This window comes from Pongo pygmaeus, chromosome 15, assembly GCF_028885625.2.
Source record: "Pongo pygmaeus isolate AG05252 chromosome 15, NHGRI_mPonPyg2-v2.0_pri, whole genome shotgun sequence".
Classification (NCBI taxonomy): domain Eukaryota; kingdom Metazoa; phylum Chordata; class Mammalia; order Primates; family Hominidae; genus Pongo; species Pongo pygmaeus.
The window spans coordinates 79395518-79415960 of record NC_072388.2 but is presented as its reverse complement, the minus strand read 5'-3'; the positions used below and the strand labels follow the sequence as shown (position 1 = coordinate 79415960).

The following is a 20443-nucleotide window of genomic DNA, read 5'->3' as shown; positions in this document are numbered from 1 at the left end:
CACTTTTCCCCAGTATAATTTGTATATGACCTACCATTCAGTAAAGAGATTTCTCCTCCACTTTATCCTGCTTCATCTTCTTTTTCTGGTCTTCTTCTTTTTCTTGCCCTCTGTTTCTTCATTCTTCTTCCTCCTTTATTATTTTCTTCACATCCTTCTTTCCCTTTGCAGGTTAGGGTGATATAGGCCTGTGAGAAGAGAATCCACAGTCATAAACAATGTACTGTATTAGTCATCCTGTGGCCTCAGAAACAAATTACAAACTAGATGAGTTAAAACACAGAAATGTATTCTGTCACAGTTCTGGAGGCCAGAAGTCCAAAATCAGTTTCACCAAACAGAAATGAAGGTATCACCTCCACAGAAGAATCGATCTCTTGCCTCTTCCAAGTTCTGGTGGCTGCCAGCTTCGGTTTATGGCTGCATTCCTCCAATCTCTGCCTCTGTGGTCACATGGCCTTCTACTCTTCTCTGTGTGTCAGATCCCCCTCTTACAAGGACATTTATGATGCTATTTAGGGTACAGAGAGATAATCCAAGGTAATGCCCTAAATCTCAAGATCCTTAACTTAATCACACCTACAAAGATCCTTTCTTTCAAATAAGTTAACATTTACAGGTTCCAGGGATTAGAGAATTGATATGGTATGGCTCTATGTCCCCACCCAAATTTCATCTCAAATTGTAATCCACACACGTCAAGTTGGGGACCTGTAATTCCCACGTTTCAAGGAAGGGAAAGGGAAGTGATTGGATTATGGAAGCAACATCCCCCATGTTGTTCTCATGATAGTGAGTGAATTCTCACAAGATCTGATGGTTTTATAAATGGCAGGTTTTTTTGTGCTTACACATGCACACTCTCTCCTGCTGCCTTGTGAAGAAGGTGTTTGCTTCTCCTTCTGCCATGATTGTAAGTTTCCTGAGGCCTGCCTAGCCATGCGGAACTGTGAGTCAATTAAACCTCTTTTCTTTATAAATTACCCAGTCTTTGATAGTACCTTTATAGAAGTATGAGAATGGACTAATACAGTAAGTTGGTTCTACGAATGGGGCACTGCTATAAAGATTCTTGAAAATGTGGAAACGACTTTGGAATTGGGTAGCAGACAGAGGTTGGAACAGTTTGGAGGGCTCAGAAGAAGACAGGAAGATGTGGGAAAGTTTGGAACTTCCTAGAGACTTGTTGAATGGTTTTGACAAAATGCTGATAGTAATATGGACAATGAAGTCCAGGCTGAGGTGGTCTCAGATGGAGATGAGGAACTTATTGGGAACTGGAGCAAAGGTGACCCTTGCTATGCTTTAGCAAAGAGATTGGCAGCATTTCACCCCTGCCATAGAGATCTGTGGAACTTTGAACTTGAGAGAGATGATCTGAAATTGGAACTTACATTTAAAAGGGAAGCAGAGTATAACAGTTTGGAAAATTTGCAGCCTGACAATGAGACAGAAGAGAAAAACCCATTTTCTGGGGAGAAATTCAAGCCTGCTGTAGTAATTTGCATAAGTAACTAGGAGCCAAATGTTAATTGCCAAGACAATGGGGAAAAATGTCTCCAGGGCATGTCAGAGACCTTCACAGCAGCCCCTTCCATCACAGGCCTGGAGACCTAGTGGGAAAAATGATTTCATGGGCTGGGCCCAGGACCTTGCTACTTTGTACAGTCTGGGGACTTGGTGCCCTGCATCTCAGCCGTGGCTAGACGGGGACAATGTACACCTCAGGCTGTTGCTTCAGAGAGTGCAACCCCCAAGCCTTGGCAGCTTCCACATGGTGTTGGGCCTGCAGGTGCACAGAAGTCAAGAATTGAAGTTTTGGAACTTCTGCCTAGATTTCAGAGGATGTATGGAAACACCTGCTACAGAAGTCCAGGCAGAAGTTTGCTGCAGGGGTTGAGCCCTCGTGGTAAACCTCTGCTAGGGCAGTGTGGAAAGGGAAACGTGGGGTTGGAGCACCCACACAGTGTCCCCACTGGGGCATTGCTTAGTGGAGCTGTGAGAAGAGGGCCACAGTCCCTCAGGCCCCAGAATGGTAGATCCACTGACAGCTTGCACTGTGCACCTGGACACTCAATGCCAGCCCATCAAAGTAACTGGGAGGGGGGCTGTATATTGCACAGGGGTGGAGCTGCCCAAGACTGTGGGAGCCTACCACTTGCATCAGCATGCCCTGGATGTGAGACATGAAGTCAAAAGAGATATTTTAGGAGCTTTAAGTTGTAGTGACTGACCCCCGCTGGATTTCAGACTTGCGTGGGGCCTGTAGCTCCTTTGTTTTGGCTAATTTTTCCCATTTGGAACGGGAGCATTTTTCCAATGCCTGTACCTCCACTGTATCTTGGAAGTAACTAACTTGTATTTGATTTTACAGACTCATTGGTGAAAGGGACTTGACTTTTCTCAGATGAGACTTTGTACTTGGACTTTTGAGTTAATGCTGAATGAGTTAATGTGGGGATCTGTCCTGCAGACCCTGACCCAATGATGGATGAATAACATACACTGACACGGTTATTTTCCCTGTCAGTCCAGCTGAGGGTCCGGGCCACCTACAGACACCAAGGAGGGTGCTGTAGAGTTGCAGCTGTGGCCCCAATCAGCCAGCAAAGCTCACATTTATTCAGTATAGATTAAATGACAAACGTCTTGAGTAAACACCACTAGAGGGTAATTGACACTGCCCACCTCCCGAGTAGAAGCAATTATGCACCTGTGGTTGATCAAAGGTTGGTTTTAGGACCACATGAGTAAAGAAGCTATTTAGATAAACTGCTCTACATTCCTTTGTGTCTGTGCCCTAAACTATTAACTCAAGGTAAGGATTAGGCTGCCTTCAGCCTGATCTATTACTGGAGCTTATGCAAACCAACCCCCAACTGGCCTTCCAAGAAGGTTTGTGTCTTTTTCTTATAACTATCTTTAAAATTTTTCCCACTGAGAGGTGAAGCCAGCTGGACTTCCTGGGTCGGGTGCGGACTTGGAGAACTTTTCTATCTAGCTAAAGGATTGTAAATGCACCAATCAGCACCCTGTAAAAATGCACCAATCAGCACTCTGTGTCTAGCTAAAGGATTGTAAACACACCAATCAGCACTCTGTAAAAACGCACCAATCAGCACTCTGTGTCTAGCAAAAGGATTGTAAATGCACCAATCGGCACTCTGTAAAAATTCACCAATCAGTGCTCTGTGTCTAGCTAAAGGATTGTAAACACACCAATCAGCACTCTGTAAAATGGACCAATCAGCAGGATTTGGGCGGGGACAAATAAGGGAATAAAAACTGGCTATCCCAGCTTGCAGCGGCAGCCTGCTCAGGTCCCCTTCCATGCTGTAGAAGCTTTGTTCTTTTGCTCTTCACAATAAATCTTGCTGCTGCTCACTCTTTGGGTCCACACCACCTTTAAGAGCTGTAACACTCACAGCAAAGGTCCACAGCTTCATTCTTGAAGTCAGCGAGACCAAGAACCCACCGGAAGGAATAAATTCTGGACACACCACCAGCCTGTCTGAACTCCCACATCTCTCCCTTTTCTGTTCTTTGCATCGGGTTCTGTTGACCGAGGGGTACAGATGTGTGCAGCAACAGGTCTGTCAGACGAAGTGGTCATTCATCTTATTCCAGCTTTGTATCCTAGAATTAGCAAATAACATAAGACAATCATAAGTATAATTAGCAACATTCTTTTCCAGTCAAAGAGTGACCCCCAGGAGTGGGGGTCTAACGAGGAGAGATGATCTTGCATACCCTTCCATACAGCTGTTTGTTGGGTGTGTAGATGTATCGTGTGAAGGGATTCTAAAATTTTAGTTGTAAGTTGCTTTACGTCTGCTGTTAAATTGTAATGAAAGGTTCCCCAGAGGTATTGTTTCACCTCATCCCAACTATGCATTGATTGATTCCATGGTAGAGAACTGACATAGATATGTTTATGCTCCCAGTTGCAGTTTAATTGTTGACAGAATGCCAGTGCATCTTGTCACTCCCCAACATATTCCAACACAGCCTCAAGGGCTTGCAGACATGCAGGAATCTTTTGGTCTGTACCCTGCTGTAAGAGAAGTTCATTAGACACATTTTTGGCCAAATTATCTACAAAAACAGCATTTGTACTGTTTAAGTAATTGATGCTACAGCCACACTAGCAGTTGCTAGGATAACTATGGCTGAGACTATAAAGGCTGTAAGTTTGCCTATGAATCTTTTGGGTCTGACCTGGGATAGGGTACATTCTAAGGTGGCAAGGGCGGAGGAACCTTGCCAGTCGTGTGTCAAATCGACTGATAGGAATGCCTCAGATTGTCTCCTTAATACCATGACACTAGTAATATTTAAATTAGATATATTGTAATTAGTGATACATGAGGCAAACCAAGCCTGTCCCTGCACCTGGGTCACAAATGCAGAGTTTTGGGGTGTAATGGAAATACTAGTTCCCATAAGGAAAACATATGGATGGGTAGTGCAAATTAGGCACTGATCAGTGTGATTATGAATAAAGGTTATAGTATAGTTGTTACTGGAATTATGATATGTCCCATGCCAGGTGTCAAAGGAAGTACTAAGATGTCCCAGGCACTATAAAGTGTCTTGGGGTGGGATGGACTTTACTTGGGGTCTGGGATATCCCATCCCCACATTGGCCCAAATCACAGAGGGATGGAACAAGGCTACGAAACTGTGATTGATGCCATGATGGATGTGGACATCAATAAGGCTGTCCTTCAAATGGCCATGAGGGTTCCAGTCTAAGATGTTATAATTGCCTAACTGGAGGCTACAGGCTTGTCCCCTGTGACAGACCTCCCAGCTAAAGTGGAATTCATTACTTTCCTGGCTTTGTTCTTTAGCACAGGAAGGAATGTTTGGGAAAGCAACATTGATTGAATTACCCGGTTTGAGGCTATCTGCAGCTAAGACTGTTAAGGCATTTCTTTTGCCATGATGTAGCCATAATTGTGTTTGAGCAGGTACACAGTAAGTGTTAGAACCTTTATAACTTAACACGTAGTGGGAGGATATTGGAGTGATACTTAGTGTTATCTGGCATCTTAGTCTAATGTGTGCCATTAATGAGGGACCCCACTGGGGGTAAATCTATCCCTTCTAGCCAAGAAGTCATGTTATTAAAGCCTGGGAACGGGGTGTCTGCCTAGGTGACAGGACTAAAGAAAGGCAGATCTAAGATATGAGCCCAGTAGAGTGTAGCAGGTACAGGTTGCAGACAAAGCAAGGGCCTAAAAAGGAGCAATACCCTATGTGAATTGCAATGTACAACAGACAGCATAGGAAGGAACAAATTATCTGAAGTGAATGGTGTCTGTGTCTGGAGCGGGATTCATTTAGCCTCCTGAGTTGTCCTCTTCAGCATACCCCAGGTAATGTCCGGGGATTTGTCATCCACAGAAGCCACATCGTCTGGGGCTGTGGGTCCTGTAAGGTCAGTTCCTTCATTTCTGGTACCAGGTTGGGTCCTAGCCATGCCATGGTATGGTTTGATGCATCATGCTGGAATCTAAAGAGGACCTGAGGGAGTGTGGACAGAAGCGTACCCTCTTCCCCAAGTTAGTAATTCATTTGGACCACACCATATATTACCGTTTACATCTTTCCATAAAATTGCAGGTTTTATGTCTTGAGAGGTTTTCGCAAAGTGCTTTTCTACAGCTGATTGAAATTTGTCATCTAAATTTTAAAAATTAAGAGTAAATAAGGCTTGTGCTAGTAGTGTTGCAGGGTCTTTACCCATACTCTCCCTTTTCTGTTTTTTGAGCATATTTTTAAGGGTGGAGTGGGCACGTTCTACTATGGCCTGTCCTTGGGGGTCATATGGGATGCCTGTGGAATGTTGGATATTCCACGTGTGACAAAATTGTTGAAATTGTGAGCTGGCGTAAACTGGACCATTATCAGTTTTAATTTTTGTGGGCCATCCCATAAATGCAAAAGTTAAAAGATGTTTAATGACATATTGGGTGGAATCTCCAGGTAAAGCATGGGCACTAATTGAGAATTGGTATCAATGGATACATTTATGTATCTAAGTTTTCCAAATTCAGGGATGTGTGTAACATCTGTTTACCATAACTGGTTAGGTTCTAGTCCTCTAGGGTTAATACCTGTTGAAGGTGGGGACGTGCCTGTGAGCTGGCAATCTGGGCATTGCAGGATAATTTGTTTAGCTAGTCTCTGGGTAAGTTGAAATTGTTTAGATAAGTTTCTCCAATTTTGATGGAAAAATTGATGCAATTGGGTGGCTTGGTCAAGCAGTGATTTCATAACCTGAAGGTCTGCTTGATCATTGCCATAAGCCAATAGGCCAGGCAGTGAACTCTGGGCTCAAAAATGTGTGATAAAAATAGGATGTATACGTTGATCTAGCAATTGCTGAAGTTGAAGAAAAAGAGCACACAGGGTGGGCTCCAGAGTGGACTTAATTAGGGCTGTTTCAAGGTTCTGCAATAAATAGAGTAGGCAGAATCGCTAACAATATTGATAGGCTGAGTGGAAAAAGTTTCCAAGGCCAATATCAGGGCCCCAGTCTCAGCTCTTTGAGTGCTAGTAAATCCAGATCAAGTGAGTGAATTATGTAGTCTCCAAAAGACTGCCACCTTTCCATGTTTACCAGATCCATCTGTAAACAGTGTTAAAGCATTAGATATGGGGGAGTGAACTATTTGTGTAGGCAAGATCACAGGAGTAGAAGCATAAGAAATGAAGGAGTTTGTCAGCAGGAAGGACATGCTCTATTTGTCCTGTGTAATCGGAGAGTGGTATTTGCAAGTCCATCAATAAGGGCAATACTGCTTCTAACTGCTTTTTACTTAAAGGAATCCTGATGATATTAGGATCATAACCTAGCAACTGACTGCATCATTTGCAGCCTGAATAGATGACTTTACTAAGTAACTGGATATAGGGAACTAGTGTTTTAGTCCTGGTATGTGAGCAAAAAAAAAAAAAAAAAAAAATTCTAGAAAGCACAGTCCTGGGGTCTGCGGTTAACCCTGTAGGGGAGTGTTTGGTGGGAAAGATAAACAGTTGAATTGAGTAGCCTGGATCTATGCTATCTAGCTGCCTCTGAGAGATGGTTTGTTCTATTTCCTCAATTTCCCTTTTTGTTGCAGGGGTTAAATATCTGGGAAAATCTAGGGCTGTATTGCCCTTTAAGATAGAAAACAGGTTTTGCAGCTTATCCATAGATATACCCAGAGTGGGGCAGAGCTAGTTGATATCACCTAGTAATTTCTGATCATCATTTAAGGTTGTAAGTTGCTAATATTTAATTTAACATTTTGAGGTCTTACTGACTGGGAAGTTAGTATGTACCCACGATATTTCCAAGGAGAAGACATCTATACTTTCTCAGGTGCAATGATTAAACCTTTTAGCTGTGTATTCTTTATGACAGAGGTAAATACATTTAAAAGCATTGGCTCCATTGGGGCTGCTGGTAGAATATCATCCATAAATGAATAACCTTGCAATCAGGAAATTCTTTTCTACTGGGTAGCAAAGCTTGATTTACATGATACTGACACATGGTAGGACTATTTAGCATTCCTTGAGGAAGCACTTGCCAATGAAATTGACAAGCTGGCCTTTCATTATTGATAGCTGGTATTGTAAACACAAATTTTTGTCTGTCCTGTTCTGCTAAGGGAATCATATAAAAACAGTCCTTTAAGGACAGAAAACCAAACACTGTATGTTCTCACTCACAGGTGGGAATTGAACAATGAGATCACTTGGACACAGGGCGGGGAACATCATACACCAGGGCCTCTTGGGGGATGGAGGGCTGGGGGAGGGATAGCATTAGAAGAAATACCTAATGTAAATGACGAGTTGATGGGTACAGCAAACCAACATGGCACATGTATACCTATGTATCAAACCACATTGTGCACATGTACCCTAGAACTTAAAGTATAATAAAAAATATATATATATAAACAGTCCTTTAAGTCAATAACGATTATAGGCCAATCTTGAGGAGTCACCACGGGGGAAAGGAACCCCTGCTGAAGGGTCCCATGTGTTGCAAATTGACATTAATAGCACGTAAGCCATGCAAAATTCTCCATTTCCCAGACTTTTTGGGAATGAGGAAAATGGGCGAATTCCAAGGACTATTAGATGGTTCCACATGTCCAGCTTTTAATTGCTCTTCAACTAATTCATGGACCGTCTGTAATTTCTCTCCCTTCAGAGGCCACTGTTCTACCCAAATAGGATCTTGAGAGAGCCACATCGGGGTAGGGGAGGAATAATAACAGTGGCCGTTGTTAGAAAGGGGTCTGCAGTGACCGCCATTGGGCTAATGGGTCCCATCCCCAAAGATTAACAGGGATGGGCATGATTAGAGGTTGTATAATTGCCTTTCTTCCTTCTGAATTGCAGCATGTTAGGGGGCACGTGCTCTGCTTGGCTGTGTGCACTTCCCCAGTGCCGACAATTTTTTGTTTCTGAGTGACCCAAGCCCAAGTTTCTGGCCAGTTTTGATCACTAATAATTGAAATGTCCGCCCTTGTGTCCAATCAGCCAGTAAAATTCTTATTTCCAATTTTTAAGGTAATCACGGGTCTCTGGTCAGTGACTAATTGATTCCAATATACTCCTGTGGCTCCTGTGCTTCCAAAACTTCCCTTTCCCCTTTCCTTTCTGTGGGCTTTGGGGACCTAGTATGGTAAAATCAGTAACTGAGCTATCTTTGATCCAGGGGGAAGAATATGCAGACCTTTACATTCCATTATAACCAATATCTCACCTTGGTAATCACTATCAATTACCCCCCAGTGAGCACATTAGTTCCTTTACCATATAGGCTAGACCACCCTAGGACTAATCCCACTGTTCCCAGAGGCAGCGGGCCCCAGATCCCGGTTGTAACCCTTTTAGGGTCTTCTTCTTTAAGCACTAATTCACTGGGGCAGAGTAAGTCCAGTCCTGCATTCCCAGTGGTGCCTACTCTGAGAGAGAGGACTGTGGACTTTCCATCTGACCGAGGAAAGCTGCTGGCATTGCCCATTTGTAGTGGGGCCTCATGAAGTTTCCTACCTGGTTACTTATGGGGTTTCCATTTTTATCAAATTTTGACCTGCATTGATTTGCCTAATGTTTCCCCTTTTTACCTTGGGGGCATATAGAAGGGGGTTCTTTCCCTGAGTTACTTTGGTCTCTACTATGGGGGCATTCCTTCTTCATATGACGTGGCTGTCCGCATAGAAAACAATTTTGGCTTCTCTCCCTTTTTACTTTAGGAGGCCTTAATGCCATAGCCAATATTTTGGCTTTGTGTGTCTCAGTTCCCACCAGCTGACATGCTTGTGTAAGTTCCCCGAGTGTGGCTCCCTTTCCTCTGATTGCCTGCATTGCCTGCTGGCGATCCACATTAGCATTTTCAAAAGCCAGTTGTACCAATAAGATATCAGTGGCCTGGGTGTGACTAATTTGTCTCTTATTTGCCTTGGTTAACTGATTGATAAACTCAACACATGGCTCCTGAGGCCCTTGTTGAACATTTATAAAAGATCCCTATTGAACTCCACTTTTGGGAATTTGGTCCCAAGCCCTGAGAGTGCACAAAGACACTTGAGCATAGGCCTGGGGATCAAAATCTAGTTGTTGTTGTACATCGGCATGGGGACCCCTCCCCTGGAGCATAGCAGCTGTTATGTCTTGCCCATCTGCCTGATTCTGGTTGGCTTGTTGTTCGCACAACTCATCATATTCTGCCTTCCAAAGGAGGTATTGGCTAGGCTCCAAAGTTGTTTTAGCTAGCATTGACCAGTCCCATGGGGTCATACGGAAGTTGTCTGCCAAGTCCTCAATTATTCCTTTTGTAAATAGGCTAGTGGCTCCATTTTCTTTAATGCTTTTTCTTAGCTCTTTATAAGCATTAAAAGAAATGGGTTCATGTTGCTGATTTCCTTGTTAGTCTTGCACTACCAGGCAGGCTGAAAGCTCCCCTTCTAATGTCGCTTGCTTAAGGCAAGGTCCCATAGCTGGAGTGTGTCTCTTGTCTTTTTTCCTATTTATTGGAGGAGGAGGTTCAGGCAAGACCTCCGTTTCCTCTTTGTTATTTTTCCCTGGTGATAGCAGGGCTGAGGGACTCAGGGGTGGTAAAGTATGTGACAGTTCCTCCTCCTTCGCCTTTTTAGGCTCTTCTGTGTATAATGGGGCCAAAGCTGCCCTTACTAAGGCCCATACGTTAAAGATGATACTGGGACCCATAGACCTTACGCCTGATGTTGTTTAAGATTTCTTCCCACTTGTTCCCAGAGCTCTACATCTAGTGTGCCTTCTTTTGGGAACCATGGATTATGGGTTACAACGTTTTCATTAGGTCCCTTAATTGAGCCTGCGAAACCCTGGCTCCACTAGCCTTAAGCAGCGGTTTCAATAGTTTTATATACTATTTCTGTTGCCCTGATAACTGTTGTCCCATGATGAAACCTCAGCCTGAACAATCCCCCACCCCTGAACTTGGAAATCCCAAGCAGGCACCACTGACTTACTGACCTACTGACTGTGCGGTCCTTTTCACCTTTATTTTTGGGGGGGTCCTTCGTGATCCTTCGCAGCATTCCTCACGCAGAGCGCCAGCTGTAGGGGTCTGTCCCGCAGACCCTGACCCAATGACAGATGAATAACGTACACGGACACAGATATTTTGCCTATCAGTCCAGCTGAGAGTCCGGGCCACCTACAGACACCAAGGAGAGTGCTGTAAAGAGTTGCAGCCACAGGCCGGCCAATCAGCCAGCGAACCTCGCCTTTATTCAGCATAAATGACAAAGGTCTTGAGTAAACACCACTAGAGGGTAATTGACATTGCTGACCTCCCAAGCAGAGAGCAATTACAGACGGGCAGTTATCAAAGGATGGTTTTAGGACCACAGGAGTAAACAAGCTGTTTAGATAAACGACTCTATGCCCTAAGCAATTAACTCAAGGTAAGGATTACACTGCCTTCAGCCTGATCTATTACTGGAGCTTATGCAAACCCCCCTGGCCTTCAAAGAAGGTGTGTGTCTTTTTCTTATAACTATCTTTAAAATTTTTCCTACCAGCCTGACTGAACTCCCACAAGCTAAGACATTGGGGGACTGTTGAGAAGGCATGATTGGTTTTGAAATGTATAAGGGACATGAGATTTGGAGGGGCCAGGGGCAGAATGATATGGTTTGGCAGTGTCCACACCCAAATCTCAACTCAAATTGTAATCCCCACATGTAGAGGGAGTGACCTATAATCCCCAAGTGTCAGGGAAGGGAAGTAATTGGATTATGGGGGTGGTTTCCCCATGCTGTTCTCGTAATAGTGAGTGAATTCTCACGAGATCTGATGGTTTTATAAATGGTAGTTTTTCCTGCGCTCACACACGCATACTCTTCCCTGCTGCCTTGAGAAGAAAGTGCCTACTTCTCCTTCCACCATGATTGTAAGTTTCCTGAGGCCTCCCTAGCTATGTGGGACTGTGAGTCAGTTAAACCTCTTTTCTTTATAAATTATCCCATCTCGGGTAGTATCTTTGTAGAAGTGTGAAAATGGACTAATACAGGAATGATTTCTTTAGGCACCATTATTAAGCCCACTATAATTGGAATATTACAGAGTCCTCCTTTAACATTATGGCAGACAACAGTGAGCACATTCTGTGTATATATATAAGCCTCTGTTGTGAATCTCACCTGCAAGCATAAGAGAGGAGTCATACCTTTTCATGTATCATCACTGGAACCCTGTTCTGTGTTTGAGCAGTACCTCCATACCAAGGACTGAAGAAGGAAAGGGATCTCACTGTTACTTAGCAGTTCCCTGAGAACCAACCATCAGTTCCCAAGTAATGAAGTTCAGGTCCAATGGTGTGTTCCTTATGGAAATTCAGACTTCAGAGGCTATTTTTTTATGAAGAAAGTGTTTCTGTTAGTCTTAGTAGGTTTTGGTTCAAGTGGACAATATACTCTCTTCAACACAAGCTGGAGGAGATACAGAGAAGCTCATAGAAAGGATGGATAAGAAATCCTCTCAGCTAGAGCTCTGGCTAAATTTAAGAGATCAGGACTGCAAGGAAAAAGATACTTTGAGCCCTTCTCTTTTAGCTTTCTTTAAATAATCCCACCATCCAAAAATTATCTAGGCTAGGTTGAGGAGGATGAAAATATAAAGAAGCATGAAAATTCATGGCCGCTTTCTCTCCTACCCAGTATCCATTATAAGTACACCATTTTTTCTTGCTGGGTCCTATGGGAGAAGAAATCTAGATAATTTGCAGGCATTAATTTTGATAGGACCTGTAGTCTCTAAAGCTTTTGTATATCCTTGCTCATCACTCTCAGAATTCTATTCAATAAATTTTAGAAAAGTTATTCTAATTAGAAATAAAGATTACTCTTTCAAAGGAGTATTTTTAAATAACTCTAAGACATACTAGAGTGTTATACTTCCATATATCCAATTATCATTTTGACTTTTTCCAGCATTAGCTTACTTGGTATTGGATGGGGTGCAGTTTCATAGGGTTATTTTGTTTGCCAGCAATATTGGTTAGTGGTATCTAATGCCCTATGGAGAAAACATCTCAGGATCTTTGTTGACTAAAGGTGATTTTTCTAGCTCATTATTTCTCTACCTCAGCTTTATTGACATTTTGGACTGAATAATTCCTTGTAGGGTAGGCTGTCTTTTATATTTTAGGATGTTTAGCAGCATCCCTGACCTCTACAATCTAGATGCCAGGAGCAGCTTCCTACGGAGTTGTAACAACCAAAATTGTCTCTAGATATTGTTCAATGTCCTCTGGGAGCAAGATCAACCCTGTTGAGAATGATTCTTCTAAATCTATTATGTGCTTGGTTAGTAATAACAGCTAGCATTTATGGAGCACTTACTGAGTTCTGGCTACTATAGTAAGCACTTTACTTTCATTAATGAATTTGATTGAATCTCAGAAAATCTCACAAAGTAAGTGCCAGTGTTTTCCCTAAGGATATTGACACACAATAGTGTTGAGCCAATGGGCCAAGATCACAAAATTCGTAAAGAGAAGAGCCAGGATCTGAACTAGCAGTTACAATTTAGAACTGATGCTCTTAACCAAGGTAGTACAGCTGTTGTCTAGCACTCATTTAGATATATGTAGTTACAGACTTGAAAAGCCTCTTCCTTTGCAGCTATTTAAAGGTTGCAGGCTGGGAGCAGTGGCTAACACCTCAAATCCCAGTGCTCTGGGAGGCTGAATTAGGAGTATCTCTTGAGGCCGTGAGTTTGAGACCTGCCTGGGTGGCAAAATGAGACACCATGTCTACAAATGTGTTTTTTGGTTTTTGTTTTGTTTTGTTTTGTTTTGTTTTTGAGACAGAGTCTTGCTCTGTCGCTTAGGCTGGAGTGCAGTGATGCGATATCGGCTCACTGCAACCTCCGCCTCCCGGGTTCAAGTGATTCTCCTGCCTTTGCCTCCTGGGTAGCTGGGACTACAGGCACATGCCACCACGCCTGGCTAATTTTTTGTATTTTTAGTAGAGATGGAGTTTCACCGTGTTAGCCAGGGTGGTCTCGATTTCCTGACCTCGTGATCCACCCGCCTCCACCTCCCAAAGTGCCGGGATTACAGAGGTGAGCCACCGCACCCGGCCTACAATTTATTTTTAATTAGCAGGGCATGGTGATGCATGCCTGTAGTCCCAGCTACTTGGGAGGCTAAGGCTAAGACTTGAGCCCAGGAGTTTGAGACTACAGTGTGCCATGATTATGCCACTGCATTCCAGCCTAAGTGATAGAGTGAGACCCTGTCTCAAAAAAATAAAATAAAATAAAATGTTGTAAATAAATTATAACAATGGATGAAAGGAGAGGTAAAGACCATTTATTGAGTTTACGCTATAAACAGAACACTTATCCTGAGACTTTCATATAAGTTACATCATTTAATCCTCATAGTGGCCCTATGGAGTTGACATTATATTCTTTTACTCAATGGGAGAACATGGATACAAAACTATGTATTTTTACTCAAGGTATGAGGCAGTGTAAGAGGCAGTAGCAGACTTTGACCCAGTGCTTTCTGACTTTAAGCCCCTGCTCTTTCTGTTTTACTCTTTCACTTTTTTCAGATTTTAGGAAAATGTTGAGAGGGGAGTTTTTAGGTTCTCCAGATATATTTTCTGGTCCAAACTTCTTTTCCTATAAAAATCTCAAATTACTTGTAGCTGATACTTGGAAATTATTAGCTCTCACTTATCCTTTCCTCAACACCTTCCAACAGGGTCTTTGTGCAGGAACAGGTGGTCAGGCATGGGCATTGACAGACCTGGCTCAGCCACTTCTCTGTACTGCCACCCTGAGCAAGTCACATAATAACTGGGAGCTTCAGCTTCCTTATTTGTGAACAATACCCACCTTGTAGGGTAAATATTAGAAAAAATATATGAAAGTACAATTATTAATTGGAATAATTTCAGTCATTAAAGTTGCAAGTATTTTGCCTCTTTCATTGTGTCCCTTTCAAAGCACTGGCAATATTTCTACCTCAATTTCCCCACCCCCATCAAGGGTATCCCTACCCTCATCAAGGGTATCTGGAAACCTGCCATTTAGAAATGTATTAAGTTTCATTCTTGATTAAAATGAAGGTATCTTGGGGGAGACAAAACACTTGAAGCCTTTATTAGCTAAGCTCACTTCTGAAGTCGGTTTGGGCATCTGGAGGTGGTAGGACAAGACAATGAGACAACGACTTCTTAAGATTTTTTTCAGACAGCCCATGTGAAAAATATTATTATGAAAGATTGGGCCGGGCATGGTGGCCCATGCCTGTAATGCCAGCACTTTGGGAGGCTGAGGTGGGCATATCATCTGAGGTCGGAAGATCGAGACCATCATGCCTAACACGGTGAAACCCCGACTCTACTTAAAATACAAAAAATTCGCTGGACGTGGTGACACACGCCTGTAATCCCAGCTACTTGGGAGGCCAAGGCAGGAGAATCACTTGAACCCGGGAGGCTGAGGCTGCAGTGAGCCAAGACAGCACCATTGCAGTCTAGCCTGGGCAACAAGAGTGAAACTCCATCTCACAAAAAAAAAAAAAAAAAAAAAAAACAAAGAAAGATAGCACACCAAGATCTGTATCCACAGAGAGCAATGATGAATATTAAGATCTTGTATTTAATTGAAGCATTTCTTTTATCAAAGCCTGAATTGTGAGTTAGAGGATAGATAGAAAATATCTTTTTAACTATAAATGTATAAACACATATACATATGTATAACTGGGGTACAGAATAAGAAGAAAAAAATACAAGAAATACTGATAAATGTAATTCTCTAGGACAATATTGTGAACTTTACAACTGAAATATATGGGGATATATTAATAAAGTTCTTGGTACTTCTAAATTGAGCAAAGAAAATATCCATCCAATTTACAGACATATGTATCACATGTACTCAACTCAATGGATGGAGACCTTACAAAGTGACCAGATACTCAAGGGAGATGTCATTAAAAAAAAAAAAAGTTGATGAAGAACAAGGTGTTCACATACAGTTGCCTTGCTGAGAATGTGGGTCACAGTCGAGAGAGATTTCAAAGGTAATGTGACAATACTGCGTATCTACCCAAGGGCAACCAGTGGAAATGTTCTGCCTCAAAAATAACTCAGTGTTTGAGAATTCTGAGAGGACATTCACTACATCTTCAACCAGAGAAATTGGGAAGGAGGGATGAGTTAGTCTGTTTCAAGATTTCAACAGATTAAACTTAGGATGTTATGAATTTATTGCTGAAAATGTTAAATCTCATCACTAATTGAGTTTCACAAAAATGAAGAACTTCAGGGAAAGCTGATATTTATCTGTTAGGCAGAAATCTGTTAAGTTCAATTAAACATGATTTTGAAAAGGTGTTCTTGCCATCTCTGTGTATAGACTAAGGCTGTAAAACTCAATTACATGTTAAGTAATAATGCTATCATATTCTGGTGATCAGAAATGGTCGTGGTGACATTCAAAAATGGCATATTGGATATCTGCCACTTCAACAATTCTGTAACAGCAAACTCTTTGCATAGCTGAAGATTTCCTAACCTCTTCTCTTGCTTTTACCCAGTAATGGATAAATAAAATTTCACACCAACAAAGGAACTTGGAAACTCCTTTTGCCTTTTATGACAGAATCTGACCTAAGCATTCATTTGTGAACTCAAGAAGTGAAGCGGAAATGACAAAATTATTCTAATTATTACTCCTTGGAAATCATGTAAGCTCATTCTGTAATATGAACCTATATGGTGTGGGAAACGAAGAATAAAATAATTTTTTTTTCAGAAAAACAACCCATAGTGTGAACTGTGTTAAAGGAAACTATACAAGACACAAAAGAAAAAAGGAAAAAAAATCAGATTCAGAAAGGAAAATATTGCTAATCTGGGTAGGAAGGTGACAAAGCGAAAAGGCAATAATATAAATCTTTTTTTTTTTGGTAGTACTTCACTTAAAAGATGAGGTAGAGGTTCAAATATGGAACCTGAGATTTCTTTCTGGCAGTTAATATGCCAATCATGCAGACCACCCCTCTAAAACAAAACCACATCATGATTTATAAGTTGCAGGTAAAGAGAATAGATCACCTCCCTTAGCCTGTTAGAAGAGCCAAGACAAGCCACACAAGGGAGAAGCAAGTCTCCAGGAAAAGGAGTTGGAAGAAGCTATCTACCATAGACTGTCACTTTAGGCCACTGGAAATACACATACATGCCCAGGATGTGCGTAGAAGCTCTGGGGAAGTTGGAGAGATTAACCCTAAGAACTGCTGACCAGAGAAGATTTCAAAGGCAAGGAGCAGTGAGAGAGAACCACAAGCCAATCAGATTGAAAAGAGATGTCTGAACAGATGAAGAGGGGCATATAAAGACGAAGGGTTTGGGGCTTCTGTCTCCACAGTCTGTTCTAGCAGACTTCCGTCAATCTGGGCAGGTATTTAGAACTTCAAGAGGACAAGGGGGTCAGGTGAGTCTGGGGTCAATGAGACGGTTTTTGCTTGCATACAATTTATCCCGTTGTAGTTGCTCTGAGAAACAGGTTAAATTCTTATCACAACGACCAGTGTTCCCAATGTATTCTATTTGTTTCCACATGCTTAAGGAGTCTGCTATTGACATGTGAGCTCACAAATGCACATTTAAGAAACGGGTGGAATGTGTGGCTTTCAGTGCAGGTCCACTGCTTCCTCTTGCTCTCTCTGCATGGGGAGAGGCTGGGACTCATGACACTTAGGCCTCCATTTGTAAAACAGGGCTGGCATTCTTTGCAGCCTATTTGGCAAGTATACTATCTAATACTAAATGAGAGACTGCTTTTGGAGGTTTCCCTTGGAAGAAAGGCACATTATGGTTCTAAGGTGGCAAACATTAAATACAGTCTTCTCTAGAAACCATTTTCTTGTAAAGTTTAGAAAACAGAAATGTTAGTCTGGAGAATACATTTCAGCTTCTGAAAGACCTATGTCTCAGTTGTGAGCATTTTCTAGTGCCTGGAGATGCATGGGCTCCTGGAGTGATGCCGTGGTTAAGTGATGAGGACAACAACAGCATTAGAACAATGTATGGGAATGGTATTCAGTGATCAGCTCTCGTTCTTTATTTCCAAGCTATCTGTGCAGATTGTTAACACATTTTATATTATCATTTTAGAAAGGGATAGGGGAGAGGCAAATCTCTTAAATGCCATTCTTTGCTAGTGCAAATGTAAATCTAGTGATTGCAAGTTTTAATTTGAAATAGAGAGTTATCTTAGTATTAATATGCTTTGTCAATACTAAACTGTCCAGTAAAAATATAGTGTAATATATTTGGTGTTCAAGTTGAGAACTAAGGCCATAAAATTCAATGCTTTCCATTTGTTTGTTTTAAAATAAAGATCAAAGGAAATTGAGAGATGTTGTCAGAATAGAATGCTATTATCTGAGCTAATGAATCAAAGGTATATGTATTACTCTCCACCCCACCAAGAAGTTAATTCCTAATTTACTTACGTGTATTTTAAAAACGTAGCTTGCTTAAAATTATTTTAGGAGGGAAAATTATTGGGACCTCAGTAAAGGAAAGACAGATTATTCTCATTACTGTCATCTTGTTCCTTAATCTCTTGATTAATGATCACTGAGAAAAAAAAGTCAATAAAATGTTGTTTGTAACAATCCTACTGACTTTAGGGTGCAAGCATAATGTGTGCCTTTTATTCCACTATGAGGACTTACCACTCAGATCGTACTTCCTGAATACTCTAGTGGAACTGGATTATTAACTTTATTACCCAGGGAACAAGAGACAGAGGAATGGGATATGGGTGAAACCATAGGGTGAGATATAGGTCATTGTCATGACTCTAGTTTTTATTTGGGAAGGGGAAGGTGAGAGTTCACAGGTGACAAATATGTTATTAGTTAGCTGTTATTTTATCACTGTAGAAGTCCCTTTATGCTTGGCTTTTAGCCATCAAAAAAGAGCAGGAGGGCTCCACTAAAAAGTACTTACTCCTTAAATGTCATCTACATAGACTCTGTTTTGTTTTAGAGCTTCTCATTGCACTTTTGCATTGCATGTTAATCTATAACTGCTGCCTCGAGTCGTTTTAGAAGCAGCCAGGGCATAAATCCTGAGGAGTAAAAGCTTTTAATTTAGGTAATGTGTTTTTACACACACACACCCACCCACACATGTGGTCATGTATATATACGTATATTTGTGTTCATATGTATATATATCATATGTATATATTTTCATATATAAGCAAATATAAATTTATACTTGGCTTTGAATTTACAATGTGAGTTATTTTGCGCACACACGCACGCGCGTATATTTGCATAAAACTTTTTAGTTCCTAAATACTTCCCATAGATTATCTTATTCTTATTTTCCAAAATACTTCCCATAGATTATCTTATTCTGAAGTTCATAATCACTCTGCACAGAGGTTACATGACCTGTCCAAATTCATGCTTAGTAAGTGGTAAAGCCAGGACTAGCAATAAAGTTTCCTGAGTCATAGCCAGGAGTTCTTTCCACCACAACAGCTGTCAGTGGTTACTGGGAAAGCCAGGGGAAGAAACTGATTTGGCTTCTCTGAATTTGAGAATTGTAGTGACTGAAGTATTAGCAGTGTAGTTATTTTCCAGGCCAGTTGATCCAGGACAGTTCTATCTATGGTTAGATAAGTTGTATAAGTGGCCATGTATGATAACTTTGAAATGTTCTGTCTATATTATGTTATATTCCACCGTCATCTGGTGTTCTCATTCTTTTATGTTACATGTCTTTTTATTGACTTTATTTTTGACATCTAAACAATTTCATAGCTCCTCATTACACCAACAATAAAAGTTCTGATGCAGGGTACCCTATTACAAAAGGTATGTGGAACTAGAATCTTGAATCCTATTTTTTCCCAATTGCCAAGAGTGGCAAAACAACATAATAAAATTCTATTTCTAGTTCTGCCTGTTAGTCAAAACAAATTTTCAGATGGAAATTGGTAATTACGGTATACAAAATTGATACTGTTATTTCAAAGTTAAAAATTGATGAACCATTTCTTATTTTTTTAGACATTCTCTTCTGAGACCCTCCATTTTTTAAAATCTAATTTATGGTGAAGTCCAATAACAGAGATAAGGCAACTTGAACAGTCTTTGTATTATTCGACAAGCATTCACTGGCAAAGTTAGTAAAAGAAACTGAAAAACTGCTACTTCATTACAAAAAACAATCATAATGAAAATCAACCCAGTTGGCACATAAGAACTTGCCATTCAAAATCAAAATACCATTATCAAATAAAAGATGATAGAAAGGTCCTTGGTAATAACCTTGGTATGATAATGGGTATTTGGGAAGTTCAGCCTGACACATCAGACTGTGTCATTTAAAAATCCATCCGTCCTAGAAGTCCTAAAGGCAAAGTTTACCATTGAAACAACTTTTTTTGCTTGAAAAATAAGACAAAATCTTGCATTCCATGGATAGAGGTTGAGATGCTATTACAAAGAAACCCCCAAATGTACTGGCTTACATAGATAGAAGTGTATTTCTCACATTAGTCTGGCCGGTCCAGGTGGCGAAGTGGATCTACTCCTCTAGGTCATTAAAGGGCACAGATTCCTTCCTTACTGCCGCATTGCCATTTCCTGAATGTCGTACTCCTCAGCGCTGCTGGAGAAAGACTTCAGGGCAGGTGTCTTCAAGGAAGTGACATATAAATTCCACTCCTCCTCCATTGCCCAGAATCTCATCACATGAACATACTTAGCTTCAAGGGATGCTGGTAAATGTAGTCTGTAGCTGGGAGGCCATGTTCCTAAAAGTGGGGAGGTGGGGGAAATGATGGAGAGTGGATACAAATTGACTCAATTACTAAAAGAGAGTAGAGTAGACAG

At 41.3% G+C, this 20443-nt stretch overlaps 1 long non-coding RNA gene across 1 annotated transcript; it reads right to left on the bottom strand.

Annotated features, from left to right (window-relative positions):
* Positions 1-365: 365 nt before the first annotated feature.
* On the bottom strand, positions 366-20231 carry LOC134738163 (uncharacterized). Its single transcript, XR_010123774.1, has 3 exons — positions 20103-20231; positions 3476-3636; positions 366-511 (listed from the first exon to the last, which is right to left on the bottom strand). It is a non-coding gene; the product is annotated as an uncharacterized LOC134738163 (long non-coding RNA).
* Between the last annotated feature and the right edge of the window lie 212 nt (positions 20232-20443).